Here is a 15,676-nt window from a genome sequence, read left to right on the forward strand (position 1 = left end):
TTGTTTCCAGAAAAAGTCTCAGATAGTAGCAGAGCAGGGAGGAGGGAAGGGAGGGTCAGATAGATAGTCCCGGGAATGTAACAGCCGTTGACATGCCCCATGGGGCCCACTGAACAGACTGAATGTGAACACCTTCCCCTCCAATGGGGGCCAGCTGGGGCTGCTCACATGTGCAGAGTGAACATTTTTTGTTTCACTGCTGGAATTTTTGCTGACTCAGAGATGGGCATCAATCTCTGCTATGGATGTGCAGGAAATGACCCAGTGAAGTTTCATCCTTTCCTTGGCCTCTCTGCCTCACCTCTCTTAGGACCCCGAAAGGGAAGTGTTGTCCTTGAAAGGAGATGTGATAACAAATTATAAGGCATGAGCCATTAATTACAACAGTATAGAGTCATCTAATACTAGAAGTGAAAGGGATGAAGGATGGCTCCTAGTATGCCCTTCGTTTCCAACTGGAGGAAACCAAGCCCCAAGAGGAAGTGAGTTGGTTGAGGTCATATACTCTGAGATTGGGACCTGGGACCCCTGCCTACTGGCACAGAGCTCTTGCCTCTGCACCAAGTAATCTTGCCTTTTGGTCTTAAGGAAGACTATACAAATCAATCAGATGATCTTTTCTCTGTATGACTTCTTTTTTAGGAGGCAGTATATGTTTAGGATACACTCAGTTGCCGATAGCAATGGCTTTGAATCATAGAGATGTTTATTGTTTACTTATCAAGAATTCCCTGACTAGGTGGTCCCGGCGTGGGTTAGTGCTTCACTGATGTCAGGGCGTAAGGTCGGGCATCTCTGTCATTCTCCTTCCCTTTTCCTCATGGTCACAAGGTGATCACTGTAGCTCTAAGCTCTATATCCTCCCGTAATGGCTTTCCCAGCAGAAAGTAAGAAGGATGGTGGCAAGGAAGTGCTTCTGCTTTTATTAGGCGCAAAAATATTGCCCAGAAACCTCTGATAACTCCTTGAATAAATCCCTGGCAAGAAGAATTGGATGGAGACGACCATCTTAAGTTAGCTATGATCCACCCTCTAGGGTTGAGTATGTATGTAGAGGGACAATTGCTCTGAGACTATTTTAATACCGAAACAAAAACCAAGGTTTCCTTAATAGGGAAGGAGAAGGAAAAAGTTTTGTGGGGAATGTGGCCAACAGACTCTACAGTGTGCGTAAGTGCTTTAAAGGCAGATGGTGCGGTTATACATCTTGGCTACTACACCATTAACTGCCTCTATCACTGCAGACAAGTCACTTAACCTCCCTGAACCTTGGCTTCTTTATCTATAAGATTACAATATTATTAGTACTTACCTTACAGAACCACTGTGAGGATTAAATAAGATAATGCAATAAGTAAAGACTTATCACAGTGCCCCACAAGGACCCAATAAATATGAACTTGCTTTGTATATTCTTTATTTTATTTAATAACTCTAAGGAATCAATTATTTGTTGGCTGACTCATTGCTGAATGACATACAGGTCTTTTTCTCATGGAGCTAACATTTTAGGGGAAGGAGACAATAAATAAGGTGGTTCTGCTGATCTCCACTCCTCCACTGGCAGGAACAAAGGGGGCTCCAGAGCTCATTGTGCTCTTGGTACGCCCTCTGATACTTCTTTCTCTCCCGACACTACCAGCCTTGCCAACAAAATTGGTCTCAAAACCATCAGAACTAATTCTGTTATGCCCTTTTATCACTCTATGTGTTGGTCACTATGAGGCGGTCCATATCTCCCAAGCCTTTCTTATCACCTGGATTTGCAGCCCCATACAACATTGCCCATCCCTTTCCTCCCCTCTTCTCTCAATGTCGTCCACCTTCTTGCTGTAGCTGAAATGCATCCTCCTGAAGTCTTAGATGGCAGCTGTTTTCTTTCTCACACTCCGCACCCCTCGTACCATTGCTCTTCCATACTTCTCCCTGAAATTTCCAGACCATTCTCCCTTCCTCCTCCCTACACATCCCATGTTTAATCTGTCATTGGGGTGCATTGCCTTCTGCTTATTCTCATAGTCATCTAATGATCTCTATTTCATCCCCTCATTCCTGGAGGATCTTAGTCCGAGGTCCACTGTCACACTCCAAAACTATTTCCGTTATAATTCTTGGTAATTTCAGTAAGTGCTTTCCAATATCCCGGTTTGTCATTTGTCGAGACCCTCTCCAGCAACACCCCCCACCTCAAGTACTTACCCTCCCGGTCTTACCCAGGTCTTATCATGACTGGTAACTCCAACCCCTTCACAACCCCTAATGTCAAGCACCCCTTCTTCTGTCTTCAGCTCACTCTGCCTAGTTCTCCCTCCCCACTCCCCAGCTGTTCAGCCTCAGGGACACCTTCAGCCATTGGTCTGTCTGTCACCACCCTCTTGTCCTCACCACATTTTTCACTGAGCTTAAACTCTGTGGACCAGAATCATCCCCATTCCCTGTGTACACCATCAACTTCCATGTACATCTTTTACTTTGCTGTGTTACCCAAATCTGGTCACCTCAAACTCATCATCAGCCAGTCCCCAGACCCTGGAACTGAACATGGCTGATCATGACAGCATACAGTGCTGTCCACTGGCCTCACTTTAAATTCATGATCAGCAACCTCGAGGGGCCCTTTGTGCTGCCAGCTGTCATCCTCCATTTCCGTGAACTGCTTACTTTCCCCTGCCCCTTGGTGACTATTCTGTTCCTTATCCATTGCTGCCAATTCCCAGAATCTCCTCCCCATCCTTGTCCTCAGTGCAAAGAACTCATTCCTCTTTCGCCGCGGAAACAGAAACCAGAAAAGAAGTCCCACGGCTCTGACCACCACGCCTACCCTGCTAATTGCCTCTGTTTTTACCTTATTCCAGTTGCTGTGGAGGAGCCTTAGTGTGACCTGTCCCTTCTCACACCAGATGCCCATCCCTTCTCACCTCCCCAGGACACTTCTTTCATAATTATCACCTTCTCCTCCTGATCTCTTTTTCTACCTGTCTGGAACCCTCCCATCAGCGCACAAACATCATATAATTTCTCTCATCTTGACCCTACGTGTATCTTTTCTATTCCCTTTTTGGTAAAATTCGCTGAATCCAGTACCTCATTTCTCATTCTCACTGGAACATCTGGGAGTGAGATTCAGTCCCTGCCATTTCATAAAACTGTGCTTGTCTAGATCACTAGTGGCCCCACTTGGCCAATCCAGTGGCCCAATCTCGGTCCTCAGCTTTCTTGACCTGTCAGCAGAACCTGTAACAGTCTACCCCTTCCTCCTTCTTGATACACTTTCTTTATTGGACCTGTAGCTACCACAGTCTTCTAACTTTCCTTCTGCCTGTCCCCTGCTGGTCCTTCCCAGTCTCCGTTGCTGGCTTCTTATCATGTTTTTGACCCTTAACCATTGGAACATTTCAGTGCTCAGTCCTGGAATCTCTTCTCTATTGCCCTTCCTTTGGGGATCTCTTTGTCTCTGCTTTAAATGTCATCTATTCGCTTGACCCTACCTTGAAAACATCCAGAATCCAGCCACTCCCTACCATTTCCACTGCTCCCCACCACCCTGGCCCACCCCATTGGCATCACTCACTTGGAATATATGTAATGGTCTTCTAACTGGCCTATATGATTCCACCTTTGGAAGGAGAGTCACTGTGACTGGGTGGTCAGGGAAGGGCTCTCAGAGCCTAGGGCTGGAGTATAAGAAGGAGCCACCCATGCAAAGATATGAATAAAGAATATACTAAGTAGGACAAAAAGCAAACAGTGTGAAGATTCTAGGGTGAGAAAGAACACAGATCATCACTACCCAGGGGGTAATGGATGCGTGATAAAAAGGCAAATAGCAACTTAGGACAAATTGTCAAAGGAATAGAAAAATTAAGAGATCTGAACCATGGGAAACATTTTAATAAAGATGTGAATACTCGCATTCCTAATATACTACTAAAACCTGCACTGCTCTCTGTCACATGGAATTCTCAAACAGTGGATGAAAATAATTGCTTTGCCAGTAACATGTTTTAAAAAGCAAAGAATTTTATTTAGAAATCCAGATTTCTGATGCTTTTTGAAATTGTAGAAATAGCATCTATATTCTACAACACAGCAATTGGCTAAGGTTGGGTATGGCTGCTCCCTTTAGGTGGGCATGTATTTCCGAGTCTCTGCCATTCCTTACAAGGTATGTCTGGGTAGCTTCACTCCTTTCCCTGCCTGGCCCTTGTAGGTGTGACCCTGAGGCCAGGAGGTGAAAAGATTTTATCATTTTGGATATTGAGAAGGATTCATAAGACTCCACTGAGTATGGTCAAATAAGGCTTTTATTTAAAGGCAAAGGCCATGGTGGAGCAATGGAAGATCATGTAGGTAAGCATTGGGGATTCAAGAGACATCCAGGCACAGTCTCTCCAGGGTCCTTCTTATTCCCATATAGACCTATCTCTAGATTGAACCACCAAGGTCTGTGCAAGAAATCTTCACTCTTGGAGAGCTCAAGATAGAAGTTTCCACAGGGACTTTCATGTCCCTTTGGTCTTACGATCAAGCCCTGACCGACCAGTGATACCACCGAAAATCATTAGTAAACAAACTGGCCCCAGGGTTGCCAGGGGAGTTTCAGACTTTAAACAGCACCTCATAAATACCATTGCCCTTATCTTGCCCAGAAGTCAGAGCCAATATCCAGGTGACTCTAAAGATAAACATAGATCTTTTCCAGTCTGGCTGCAAATCAAGTCTATCCTAATAAAGAAGATAATGTGCTTTGAAGACAAGGTAGCCCACTTTGGTATAGAGACATTGTACCAAAAAGGCAGCTGAGTTCTGGAAGATCATGGGTTTGACTTCTGCCAATAACCAGCTGCATCACCTTCTGGTCCCTTGGGGTGAAGCTCAGCCCCGCTCCCGCCCCACTGGCCATCTGCCTGTTGTAAGACAGCCAAGTACAGCTATCAGCCTCTTTCCACTTACCGGCTTGCCAGAGTTCTTGCTGTGTCTCCTCTCTGGCCCTTGCCCTGATCCACCCCTTCTCCTTTATTTCTACCTCTTTATTTCTGAAAGACTGAGTTTTTTGAAAGCACAGGGCAAGGATTTATTTATCTTTATGCCACTCTTCCGGGTTCACTGACATGCGGAGAATGGGGCTTAGCAAATTTCCTTGTGAAGACTTTGGTTTCCTCTCCTGCTCTTTTATCAACCATTCCCATCTCAGACTCTGGCTCTTGGCTGTACTGTCCATGACTGGCCTTATTGTGGTTCCCCTGAACGGGTCCACCCTCTAGAAACCACCACAATGGCAGTCCCAACTTTTTCTTTAGTGGAATAGCCGAGGGATCACCCAGTCTCACTGGGTAATGATCACATCTGAGATGCCCACAGTACATACCTCCCTTCACTGGCTTTGGCCCAGGTGACACCCTCTGTCACCTGCCTTACCTCCTCTCACCTGCTGTGGGAGGTGTCCAGAGGGAAGCTTTGCTTTTCTAAGAGATTTCTAGTGTGGCCATATGTGAACAAGGCAATTTCAAGATTCTCACAGTATTCTCAGGAATTTTTTCTTTTTTTTGAGAGAGAGATAGAGAGCAAGCAGAGGAGGGGCAGAGAGAGAGGGAGAGAGAGAATCCCAAGCAGGCTCTGTGCTGCCAGTGCAGAGCCTGACTTGGGGCTCAAACTCCTGAACTGTGAGACCATAACGTGGGCCAGAACCAAGAGTCAGATGACTACCCAACTGAGCCACCTGGGCACCCCTGTCAGGAAATACTTTTTGAGGCCTCTTGTGTCCAGTGTGAGAGAAGATTAAGGGAAGTGACAAGTACCACTGCCCCAGGGCTAGCGGACAGAAACCTCACCAGTGACCTGATTCCTTTCTGTTACAGTTGCTCCCACCATGGCTGTGGGCCTGTCTTCTACTCACCAAAGACATGGCCTCGTCTGCTCACAGGTTCATGGCTTGACCCAGAATATTGCGTGTAGCTTAAGCTTGATCACACACTGCTGGGAGGGTGAAGTCTCCAGGCTGCCTTGCAGCATCTTTATTTCCCATAAGTATGGTTGGAGAGAGAACCCTTCCCTGATTTAAGGTGCTACCCTTATGCTATGTTGCTGAAGCAAGGGACTTCTGTCCCTCAGACCCCCCAGTCTGTCTGCAGACTTCCATCTCTGGACCTGTTAGGCACACGCAGAACCTAGAACTTCCAGAAGTGGTAATTCTACTCTTCCATAGGGTTGGGGCTTCTCCTGAGCTGAGGGGCCAGACCTGAGGGGGTGTGTTGAATCCTCAGGCAGAGTGACAAAGGCCTTATCCAACCCAGGTGTCCTTGAATGGTACTGGTGTGTCTTTTCTTGGGGGTTTCTCCATACATTGACGAGCCGGTCACTTAACTGTAAGCCCGGATTTCTTCCATCAGATATCAGAAAACTTTATTAGCTATTTTTAAATTGTGGTCAGAGAGGAAAACTCTTAACTTCAGTTTCTTCATCTGTTCATCTGTTAATTTTTTTTTAATGTTTATTTATGTTTGAGAGAGAGAGAGAGAGGGGCAGAGAGAGAGGGAGAGAGAGAATCCCAAACAGGCCCTGCACTGTCAGCACAGAGCCAGATGTGGGGCTTGAACCCAAGAACCGAGCCAAAATCAAGAGTTGGATGCTTAACTGGCTGAGCCACCCAGGTGCCCCTCTTCATCTGTTAAGTAAAGATATTAATAATTCCCTCACATGGTTGGAATGACAAACTGAAATTATTACATATGTCACCTGGTATAGTACTTAGGACACAGTAGGAGCTAAACAGATACCAGTTCCTTTGCCCCTTCCTTTTTCCTCTGCCCATTTATTTCTAAGTATCTTGTGTGACAGTTAGGAAAGAGTCCCAGCTTCCAATAGATTAGGAAAGTGAACCTACCTCCAAAGATTCATTCACTTGAGTTCATTGGACACATAAAGTACTAGAAAAGTCCAACACAGTAATTGCCAGATTGTTTTCCACTTGACAAGTTGTTCAAGCCAAACCTTTTTGGTGCCAAGTACCTGGATCCAAAAGAAAGCATTTACTCATCCCAGAAGTTTCCAAGCATCCAGATGTCATATACACACAGTGCTTGGCTGACTTAACCTAACACATCTGATTTCATGGAGGTGTGCAAACAGATACCCTGATGTCCTTCTGTGACTTAATACCAAAGTGAGACTTCACTAGGGGGTTCCTGCATATGTTAAATCTTTATCAAATTTACTTCCCAGACCCCAGTCTAAGGCAATATTGCCCTTCAAGGAGGTATATTTGGTTGAATAATAAAGAAATGGAAAGGAAATCGTTCATTTGGGAGGTGCTCCTTTTGATCCCTGCAAAGTATACGTGTACAGTCCAACAAATAAGTTGTTGTACAGAAAGGGAGCTCAGAAGCCTCCCAGGATAATTAATGCATTTAATTTCTATGTATTCAAGCAAAAAAAAAAAAAAGAGTTCAAAATGGCTTCTTAGTCCTTGGTTCATTGTACACTTCACCCTGCTGCCTCGAATGCTCAGAGAGTATATTCTGTTTACATGAAAAGCATCTCTAGAGATGGCAAGAGTGTGATATGTACCAGCTCTCTGGAAGGAAATTTGGCCACAAACTCATCCAGCCTGTTTGACCTCATAGTTTCGTTTCTTGGAATCAATTCTGAGCAAATGACCAGCAACACAGACAGAGACATATGTACAAACATGTTCTCTGTAGGGATATTTATCAAATGGAAAAGTAGGTTATGAGACTTCCAATACAGAATGATCTCAACCATATAAATGCAGTGTGTAGTTGTATGTGTACAAATAGAAATACAAAGACAGAAACATGCTAACAACAGCTTTGGGTGGGCGGCATGGTGGAGGGTTTTTGCCTCCGCTTTTATACAGTTTTGGGTGTGTGTGTGTGTGTGTGTGTGTGTATTTGTATTTTTCATATTTTTCTATTGTGATTATGAATTATTTTATTTATTTCTGGAACAAATATTAATGGGAGAGCTTCCTATGTGCCAAACTCTGAGCTGGGTGCTAGAGACGTAGAGAATTTCACTCAAACAAAACCAACACAATCCCTTCCTCCAGGGGTTGACAGATGTTGAACAAATACATGTGTGAGAGCAAACAGACATATGTGATAGGGAAGAAGGAAGAATATATTGCAGAAATACCAGCAGAGAGGACAGAATTGCATTTGGAACAGGGGCTAGGGAACTATAACCTGTTTTTGTTTTTACATATTTTTAAAAATGTTTTATTTATTTTGAGAGAGAGAGAGCAAGAGAGCATGAGCAGGGGAGTGGCAGAGACAGAGGGAGAGAGAGAATCCCAAGCAGGCTCTGTACTGTCAGCACAGAGCCCGACACAGGGCTTGAACTCAGGAACCGAGAAATCATGACCTTAGCCAAGATCAAGAGCCCAACGCTCAACCAAATGAGCCACCCAGGTGCCCCTGTTTTTACGTTTTTAAAGGACTGTAAAGAAAAATAGGAAGAAGAAGAAGATGTTAAAGAGCTATAGGACATCTGCAAAGTAAACTATTTTTACAAGAGAAATGTTTTTTTCTCTGCCCCTTGACAGAAAAAGTTTGCTGAGTCCTACTTTGGAACATCAGGAGGCCTCTCTAAGGAGATGGCAATAAATCTGGGCACTTACCCACGAGTTAGCAAAAAGAAAAAAAAATTCCCAACAAAGTCTTATTGGAGGAAACTCGGAAAATGTTTTAGTTAAAAAAAGCTTTTTTATTGGGAATCTGGCTCCTTCTGCAGGTAAGGAGGGAGGTACATTTAAAGGGCATGCTACTATAAATAAGTTTCTTCTGCCAGTCTATGTCCTTTTACCTCAAATGCCTTTAATATATGGTGGGTTTGACTTTAAAATACCACCAACTTATTTTCATGTTTCTAATCCCGTGGCTTTCTTAGGTCACAGCCAGTTCCACGCTGCACCACTCCCAACGACAATCGCACTTGTATTAATTGTGCATTTACTTCTGTGCCAGGCGTCCTGCTAGGTACTCTCCATCCACTGTGTCATGCAATCCTAACAACTCCACAGGATGAGCACATTATCTGACTTTTACAAAGAAGGAGCAACGATCAGAGAAGCCGAATGGGTCGCCCGTGGTCATGCTGCGGGTAATTCATGAAGCCAGGGCTAAGAGCTGGCTCATCTCACTTTCAAGACGGGGCTCTTTCTCTTATGGCACCTGTCGGTGCGGGCCCCTCCTTCTTCCATGGAGGCCTAATTCATTTCCTGTGTGGTGTTCTCACTATTAAGAGCCCTTCTCGCTCTACCACATTCCCCTCCTTTTGCCCCCATTCCCCCGACTCTGCAAGTAGCCATCGTGGTTTTTAATTTCCTTAAAACCTCAGTGTATTGGGCGGCAGATTTTCTTAATATGCCACTGAGCTTGTTGAGTGGAACTGAAGGGTGATACTCTCTAGCCTTCTAGCTAGTCCCTTATCTGCTGCATGCTAAAGTAATTTTTGATAACTCCATTGCATTTCAATTTTCCAAATTTATTGTCTTAATTTCCTCTGCTAAAGACAGATTTTAAATGGGTTTAATAGCACAGCCATTTCAGAGGCATCGTTAATTTTCTATTTCTCTTCTCTGTGGATCAGCCCTTCTTCCGTCCATTTCTTCCCCGTCATAGCCTCCCAAAAAAGTGCAGGGGAGGAAAATCTTCCCTCTGCCCTCCCTGGCTGGAAGCCCTGTGAATTAAAGTGACAAAAGACAGATTAACAAGAGGAAAGCAGCTTATTAGCATGTGCAATACATGCACACACACAGAAGCACTCCAAAGGGATGGTTAGGACTTCGCCTTAGCATTTTCCCAAAGGACAATACATTTGTAGAGAAGGAACAAGTCCCAGGGGAAGGCAAGAAAGCCTTCCAGGGCTGGCAAATGGTGCAAACTAATGGAAGATAAGGTTGTTGCAGTAAGGTTTGTTATGTTGATGCCTCTTGGTGCTGTCCCTGAGCTGGAAAGAGTCTGTGGTGATTACAATCCCAAGCCTGTTTTTTAGGCAAATGTGAGGGAGGGCACAGAGCTCTCTTTTGGAGTCTGCTGTTTCTCAGCTGTCATCAGCTCAAAATAACCCTTCAACCAAAGTGGCATATTTTGGGGGCAGCATATCTTGACCACTACCACAGCATTTTGAGAAGCGTTTCTTATTCTTTCTAATTCCTCCTTTTGCTGCAGACAGTGGGTAGCAAAAGCACCAGGCTCGGAGCCAGGAGACCAGAGGTGCGGTGCCAGCAGGTTCTGGGCCAGCAGGGAACTTCCAGAAGAGTCACTGACCTTATCTGGGGCTTGGGAGTCCTCATCTACTAAAGCTGAGTTGCTGGAGTCAATATCCAATCTCTGAGATGCATCAATTTGCCGATGTGTCTGGATCGGTCAGGGCGTGGTCAGCAGACAGACATCGTAGCAGTTATTGGAACAGAGAGAATTTAATATAAAGAATTATTAGCTGAGTGAGTGAAATGTGTTTATAAAATGTACCGAGATAGTGAATGCAGGGAGCAGGTACCACCGTGGGACTGGGGGAGTAAAGTAAAGAGATCCGCATTATTGTAACTGCAGAGCTCAGAGGAGGAAACCCGAGGAGCCATAACTCAGATCTCTGGAGACGGGACCCTGCCTGGCCGGTGTTGGTGTGGGAGGGGAGGAAAGGGCAGGATGTGGCTGGTTCTGCTAATTGCATTCAGTGGCTCCTGTGGAAAGGCATTGCTGCTTCCTGCTGATGGATGCTGGGGTGGAATTTACAGGAGCAGAAACCTCAGGTCCCTTCTTCTTGCTCCAGCCTTTCAGCCTCTCTCTCTAGTGCCCCCTATTGGCAGAGGCCCAGCAGGGACTGTCTGGCAGAGCATAGGTGTTTGTGGACAAAGTAGGAGCTGGAAGGGTGGCTTCGGGGCTGAGTGACAATAGCTTAATAAGTGGCACAATGTTCATCGCTGAGATTGCACACTGCTAGTCTAGAAGCTACTTTTGACCACTGGCCAAAGTCTGGTCTGTAGACATGTTTTGTGTGGCATTCACAATAGTTGACCTAAACATTTGTGTCTGGGCTTATTTAAAAAATTTTTTTTAATGTTTACTTATTTATTTTGAGAGAGAGAGAGAGAGAGAGAGAGAGAAAGGATGAGCAGGAGAGGGGCAGAGCAGGTGAGGGGCAGAGAAACAAGGAGAGAGAATCCCAAGGAGGCTCTTCACTGTCAATACAAAGCCCGATGTGGGGCTTGAACTCACGAACCGTGAGATCACGGCCTGAGCTGAAATCAAGAGTTGGACACTTAACCGATTGAGCCACCCAGGCGCCCCTATCTGGGTTTATTTTTTAAATCTGAATATGTTCTTCCTGGGAAATCCACACACTTTCATTGTTCATGATTTATATTTAAAAAAAAAAATGAATAGGAAGGCAGTTTGGAAACCAGTGATCAGTTTACACATGTGGTGGTAGGGCCCTTAGAGGGTGTGAGAATATTCTCCCAAATCTCACAACCAGTGAATGAGATTTTGTGGTTCTAAGGCCAGGATTCTCATCCCTGCCCGTCAGTGTGCTCCCAGGAGGATGGGTGAGCTCTGGTCTGCTACTTCCTCGAAGTGTGGTCCTCGGATCAGCAACACTAGTCTTGTCAGAAATGCAGAATGTCAGGCCCTGCCCCAGACTTACTGAATCATACCTGATTTTTTTTAATTAAAAAATTTTTTTTAATGTTTATTTTTGAGAGAGAGAGAGGGAAAGACAGAGACAGAGAGAGACAGAGACAGAGTGTGAGCAGGGGAGGGGCAGAGACAGAGGGAGACACAGAATCCAAAGCAGGCTCCAGGCTCTGAGCTGTCAGCACAGAGCCCTATGCGGGGCTTGAACCCACGAACTGTGAGATCATGACCTGAGCTGAGGTCAGATGCTTAACTCACTGAGCTGCCCAGGTGCCCCTGAGTCAGTAACTGATTTTACTGTGATCCCGTCATGCTTTCCGTGTGCACAGTAGCATCTGAGACATGCCGAAGATAGCTTTATAGAACAAAGAGAAGCAAACATTAATTGGATGTTACTGTTTTCCTTTGGGGTAGGGCCAGAGTATGAAGTGTACAGGTTGGTTCTCAGCAAGTCTCCTGACAATTATTCTGATTTCCCTCCTCCCTTCCTCCCGATTTACAGGCCCCCACACACGATGCAAACAGCTACATGCACACATATAACCACATGTGCATGCATGCCTACATCATATGCATTCTCTCTCCCTCTCTCCTCTCTCTCTCTCTCTCTCTCTCACACACACACACACACACACACTCACTCATGAGCCATTATCATGTGGCCTCTGTTCTCCCCGCCCGGCCCGAATCCCTCACCTCGTTCCCCGCTGTGCACTGGGCTCTACTCACACTGATCTACTTGGACACAGTTGCCCGAACATATCAGGTGCCCCCTTCGCCTCCTCAGTCTTGTGTGCATGCTGCCTGCCACTGCCTGTGATTCACACGCCCAATGACCAAGATGGAAACCTGACCATCAGCTCATTGTCTGGCTCTTAGAAGCCTTCCCACGTTGAGTAAGGTGTATTCAGGCTGCGCTCATTCTCTGCATTTGTATAATACCCAACACACACCTTTCATGGAACATTCTTTCTCACTAGGAGATAATCGTATAATTTATGGTTTATCTCCTTGAAAGGAAGGAACCTTGCCCCACTTAGCAAGCAGTTCTGAGGAGGAGCAAACAAGGAAGGAAGAAACTAATACAGAGCTAGTAAGTCTGACCGATGCTTATCTGTAAAGAACAATAAAGCGTAGTGGTTAAACATCGACTCTGAGGTTGGGATTCCCAGATCAAAATCTTGGTACTTCTGCTAGTTGTCTGACCTTCCGGAACTACTTTAGCTCTCTGTAAATCAGTTTTCTTCCCTATAAAACAGTAATGGTATCTGTGGGGTTGTTGTGAACATTAAAGGGGATCTACTATGCCAGTAAAATGCTTTGCATGAAGCCTGGCTGGTGGTGAGCGCTCACTCTTGTGTTTGCCAGCTGGGTAGTATGATGTATATGTTAAGCTCTTATGATCTATTGCTGTATAACCTGCGGGCTTAAAGCACCCATAGCATTTCCTTTGCAATTTGGGCAGGACTCTCCTCCTCCCTCCCTCCCTTCCTTCCTTACAACATCTGCTCTTTATTCCAAAACATTTATTGACCAGGTATCATGAGAGAACCACAAGGCATTTGTTGGCTGAATGAGATATTGGAAATTCTTGACAAGAAGTTGTGCTGAGGCCAATGCAGTTTGGAAGCTGAACAGACCTAACTTGGAAAAAGACGTTCCCTCTCTGCTCTTATCTGGAAGTCCTAAATTACCAAGTACAAGGGCTTGTGTAAAACCCCACTCTACGTTGGGCCAGTGGTGATAGCCCAGCAGTCTACCTGGAAGGTGGGGGGAAGGGCGGGGCATCTCAGGTGTGGGGCTCCTGAACGTGGCAATTATGTTAGGTGGGTTACCTAAGTCAGAGGAATTAGAACCCAGTTCTTTCCTGGTGAGAACCTGGTTGGGCATGGATGGAGTTTGGGTCTTTTCCAATTGGTTAAGGTATTGGATGCTAATGGGAAATTAGCATGGGGCCAGGATCTCAGGACCCGGCACAAGGAAGTTATGTGGACTGGAAAGACCAGGTGAAAGTATCAGGGAGGCTGCAGGCTGACCCTCACTTGGGCTTGTGTAGTGGGATTCTGGGGTCATAGCTACAGAAGATGGTTTTAAGATACCCTCATGGTGAGTAAGGCAGTTCTGTTGGACATAGCTCACAATGGCTAAGAACTGAGCAAGATTAAGTCTACAGGGAACCAGATGATGGAGATCCTTAGTTGCTCAGGTCTGGGGAACAGATACACTCAGTCTAGCAGAGCATACTGACCGACACATCATTTCCATACGGCATGACACATACTGTGAGTTGGGTTTGCAGTCTTCACTCATTTTCTGAAACACAAGTGTGGGTGACTTAATATTAGTGGGAAATTGCTCGCTACATTTTCTGGGCTTTGGGCTGGGAACTGGTGAAATAGGGAGGAGGAGTTATCCTCATTCTATTAGTTGTCTGTGGATCCTCCGAGTGTACAGAGAAATGGCAGATTTGAACACAGGCTTGGCAATTTACCCTAGACATCCCCATGGTTGATTTCCTTTAGGTCTTTGCCTAAATGTCCTGTCTCAGTGAGAGCTTCCTGAACCATCTTATTTAAAATCTCCACCTCCCACCCTGGCTCTCCTGGTTCCCTTCCTTCCCATTATTTTTCTCTATGACTCTTATCAGCCACCTACCAACTGTATATTTTACTCATTTATTATTTCTTTTCCCCAATTGGAACGTAAGCTCTACGAAGGCCAAGATTTTCAGGTGTTTGTACCTCACTGTATGCCCAGTAACTAAAAGAATGCTTACCTAATAATAGGCATTTAATATATACTGTAGACTCATAGGCATATTTCATGAAGTAACAGCATATACAGAAACGTAAAAGGAAATAGCATCTTCCATGGCTTTGAGGTGTGTAAAGGCTGAAAGTGACAATACAGGTGAGTGAAAAAAATCTTAATGAACACCATTGACAACACCAAAGCTATCATTTCTTTTCATCTCATGGAATAAAATGATAAAAGAAAGAACTCTGTCATGGGGAAGATAAGACAGAGCGTAGTTAAATCTCTCCTTTCGGGGACCAGCCTTCAAGTTAATCAGCTAATTGAAGCTCTTTGCTTTCTGTCGGCCCTTCCTGGCACACACCTGCAGAAATAAAGCATCTGCAGATCCAGAAGCTTCCTTTCTGTGAAAGACAGTTTGTGTTCACCATTTGGTTTCCAGTCAAGGCCGGGTGAAAGGATACTTATGTAATCTGTATTCCATATTTTTGACTTTGTGAAGGATGGTCTGCAAAGTTTCCTTCACAGGTGTGGTAAATCACATCGGGACTTAGCACAGGCATTGATAATTAGTAAGCCCTCAATATTTAGTAGGAAGACATTATCCACATGCTTCTGGGGATGTGCCATGACCGTGAAGATGCTGACTTTCATTGCAATACCATAAACATGTCAATAGCAATATATTTATAGGATATCTTAAATTAACCGATCTTATTATTAGAAGGGAAGTAAAGTTACATGTGATAAAGAAAGGATGCTCATTGCTGGGCTCTTATTACCCTAAGAAATCTGAACATTGGTTGTAGCTTGGAGATGGTCTTTTTTGGGGGGAATAATAACATAGCCAGTCTTATGGGTAGTTGGCATTTTTCACTCACACCCTTTTCTTCCTTCCCATGTTCCTTATAACCTTTTGGTCACACTTTCCCCTTGAAATTCTCTCTTTAAACATAACCCTGCAGGTAAGGATTTTTATCACACAGTCCGTCCTTCCTTCCTTCCTTCCTTCCTTCCTTCCTTCCTTCCTTCCTTCCTTCTTTTTCTTTTTTCTTTCTTTCTTCCTTTCCTTCTTTCTTTCTCTTTATCTTTCTCTTTCTTTCTTTCTTTCTTTCTTGCTTGCTTAAAAATAAAATGACAGCACTACCTTCTGCGGATTATGCCTCTGAAAGAGTCATCTTCAAGGAGGGTACATCAGACCCAGCTATGGTTGATCTATTTTAGTATGTGCACATATGTGGCAACCTGTGAGGCTAGTTTTTCAA

General features: G+C 44.8%; 1 protein-coding gene across 5 annotated transcripts in view; it reads left to right on the forward strand.

Moving 5' to 3' along the window:
• SV2B (synaptic vesicle glycoprotein 2B) overlaps window positions 1-15,676 on the forward strand; it is a 219,370-nt gene that overhangs the window by 156,221 nt on the left and 47,473 nt on the right. The window lies entirely within an intron of this gene.

The sequence above is a fragment of the Acinonyx jubatus genome, chromosome B3 (genome assembly GCF_027475565.1).
Source record: "Acinonyx jubatus isolate Ajub_Pintada_27869175 chromosome B3, VMU_Ajub_asm_v1.0, whole genome shotgun sequence".
Lineage (NCBI taxonomy): Eukaryota > Metazoa > Chordata > Mammalia > Carnivora > Felidae > Acinonyx > Acinonyx jubatus.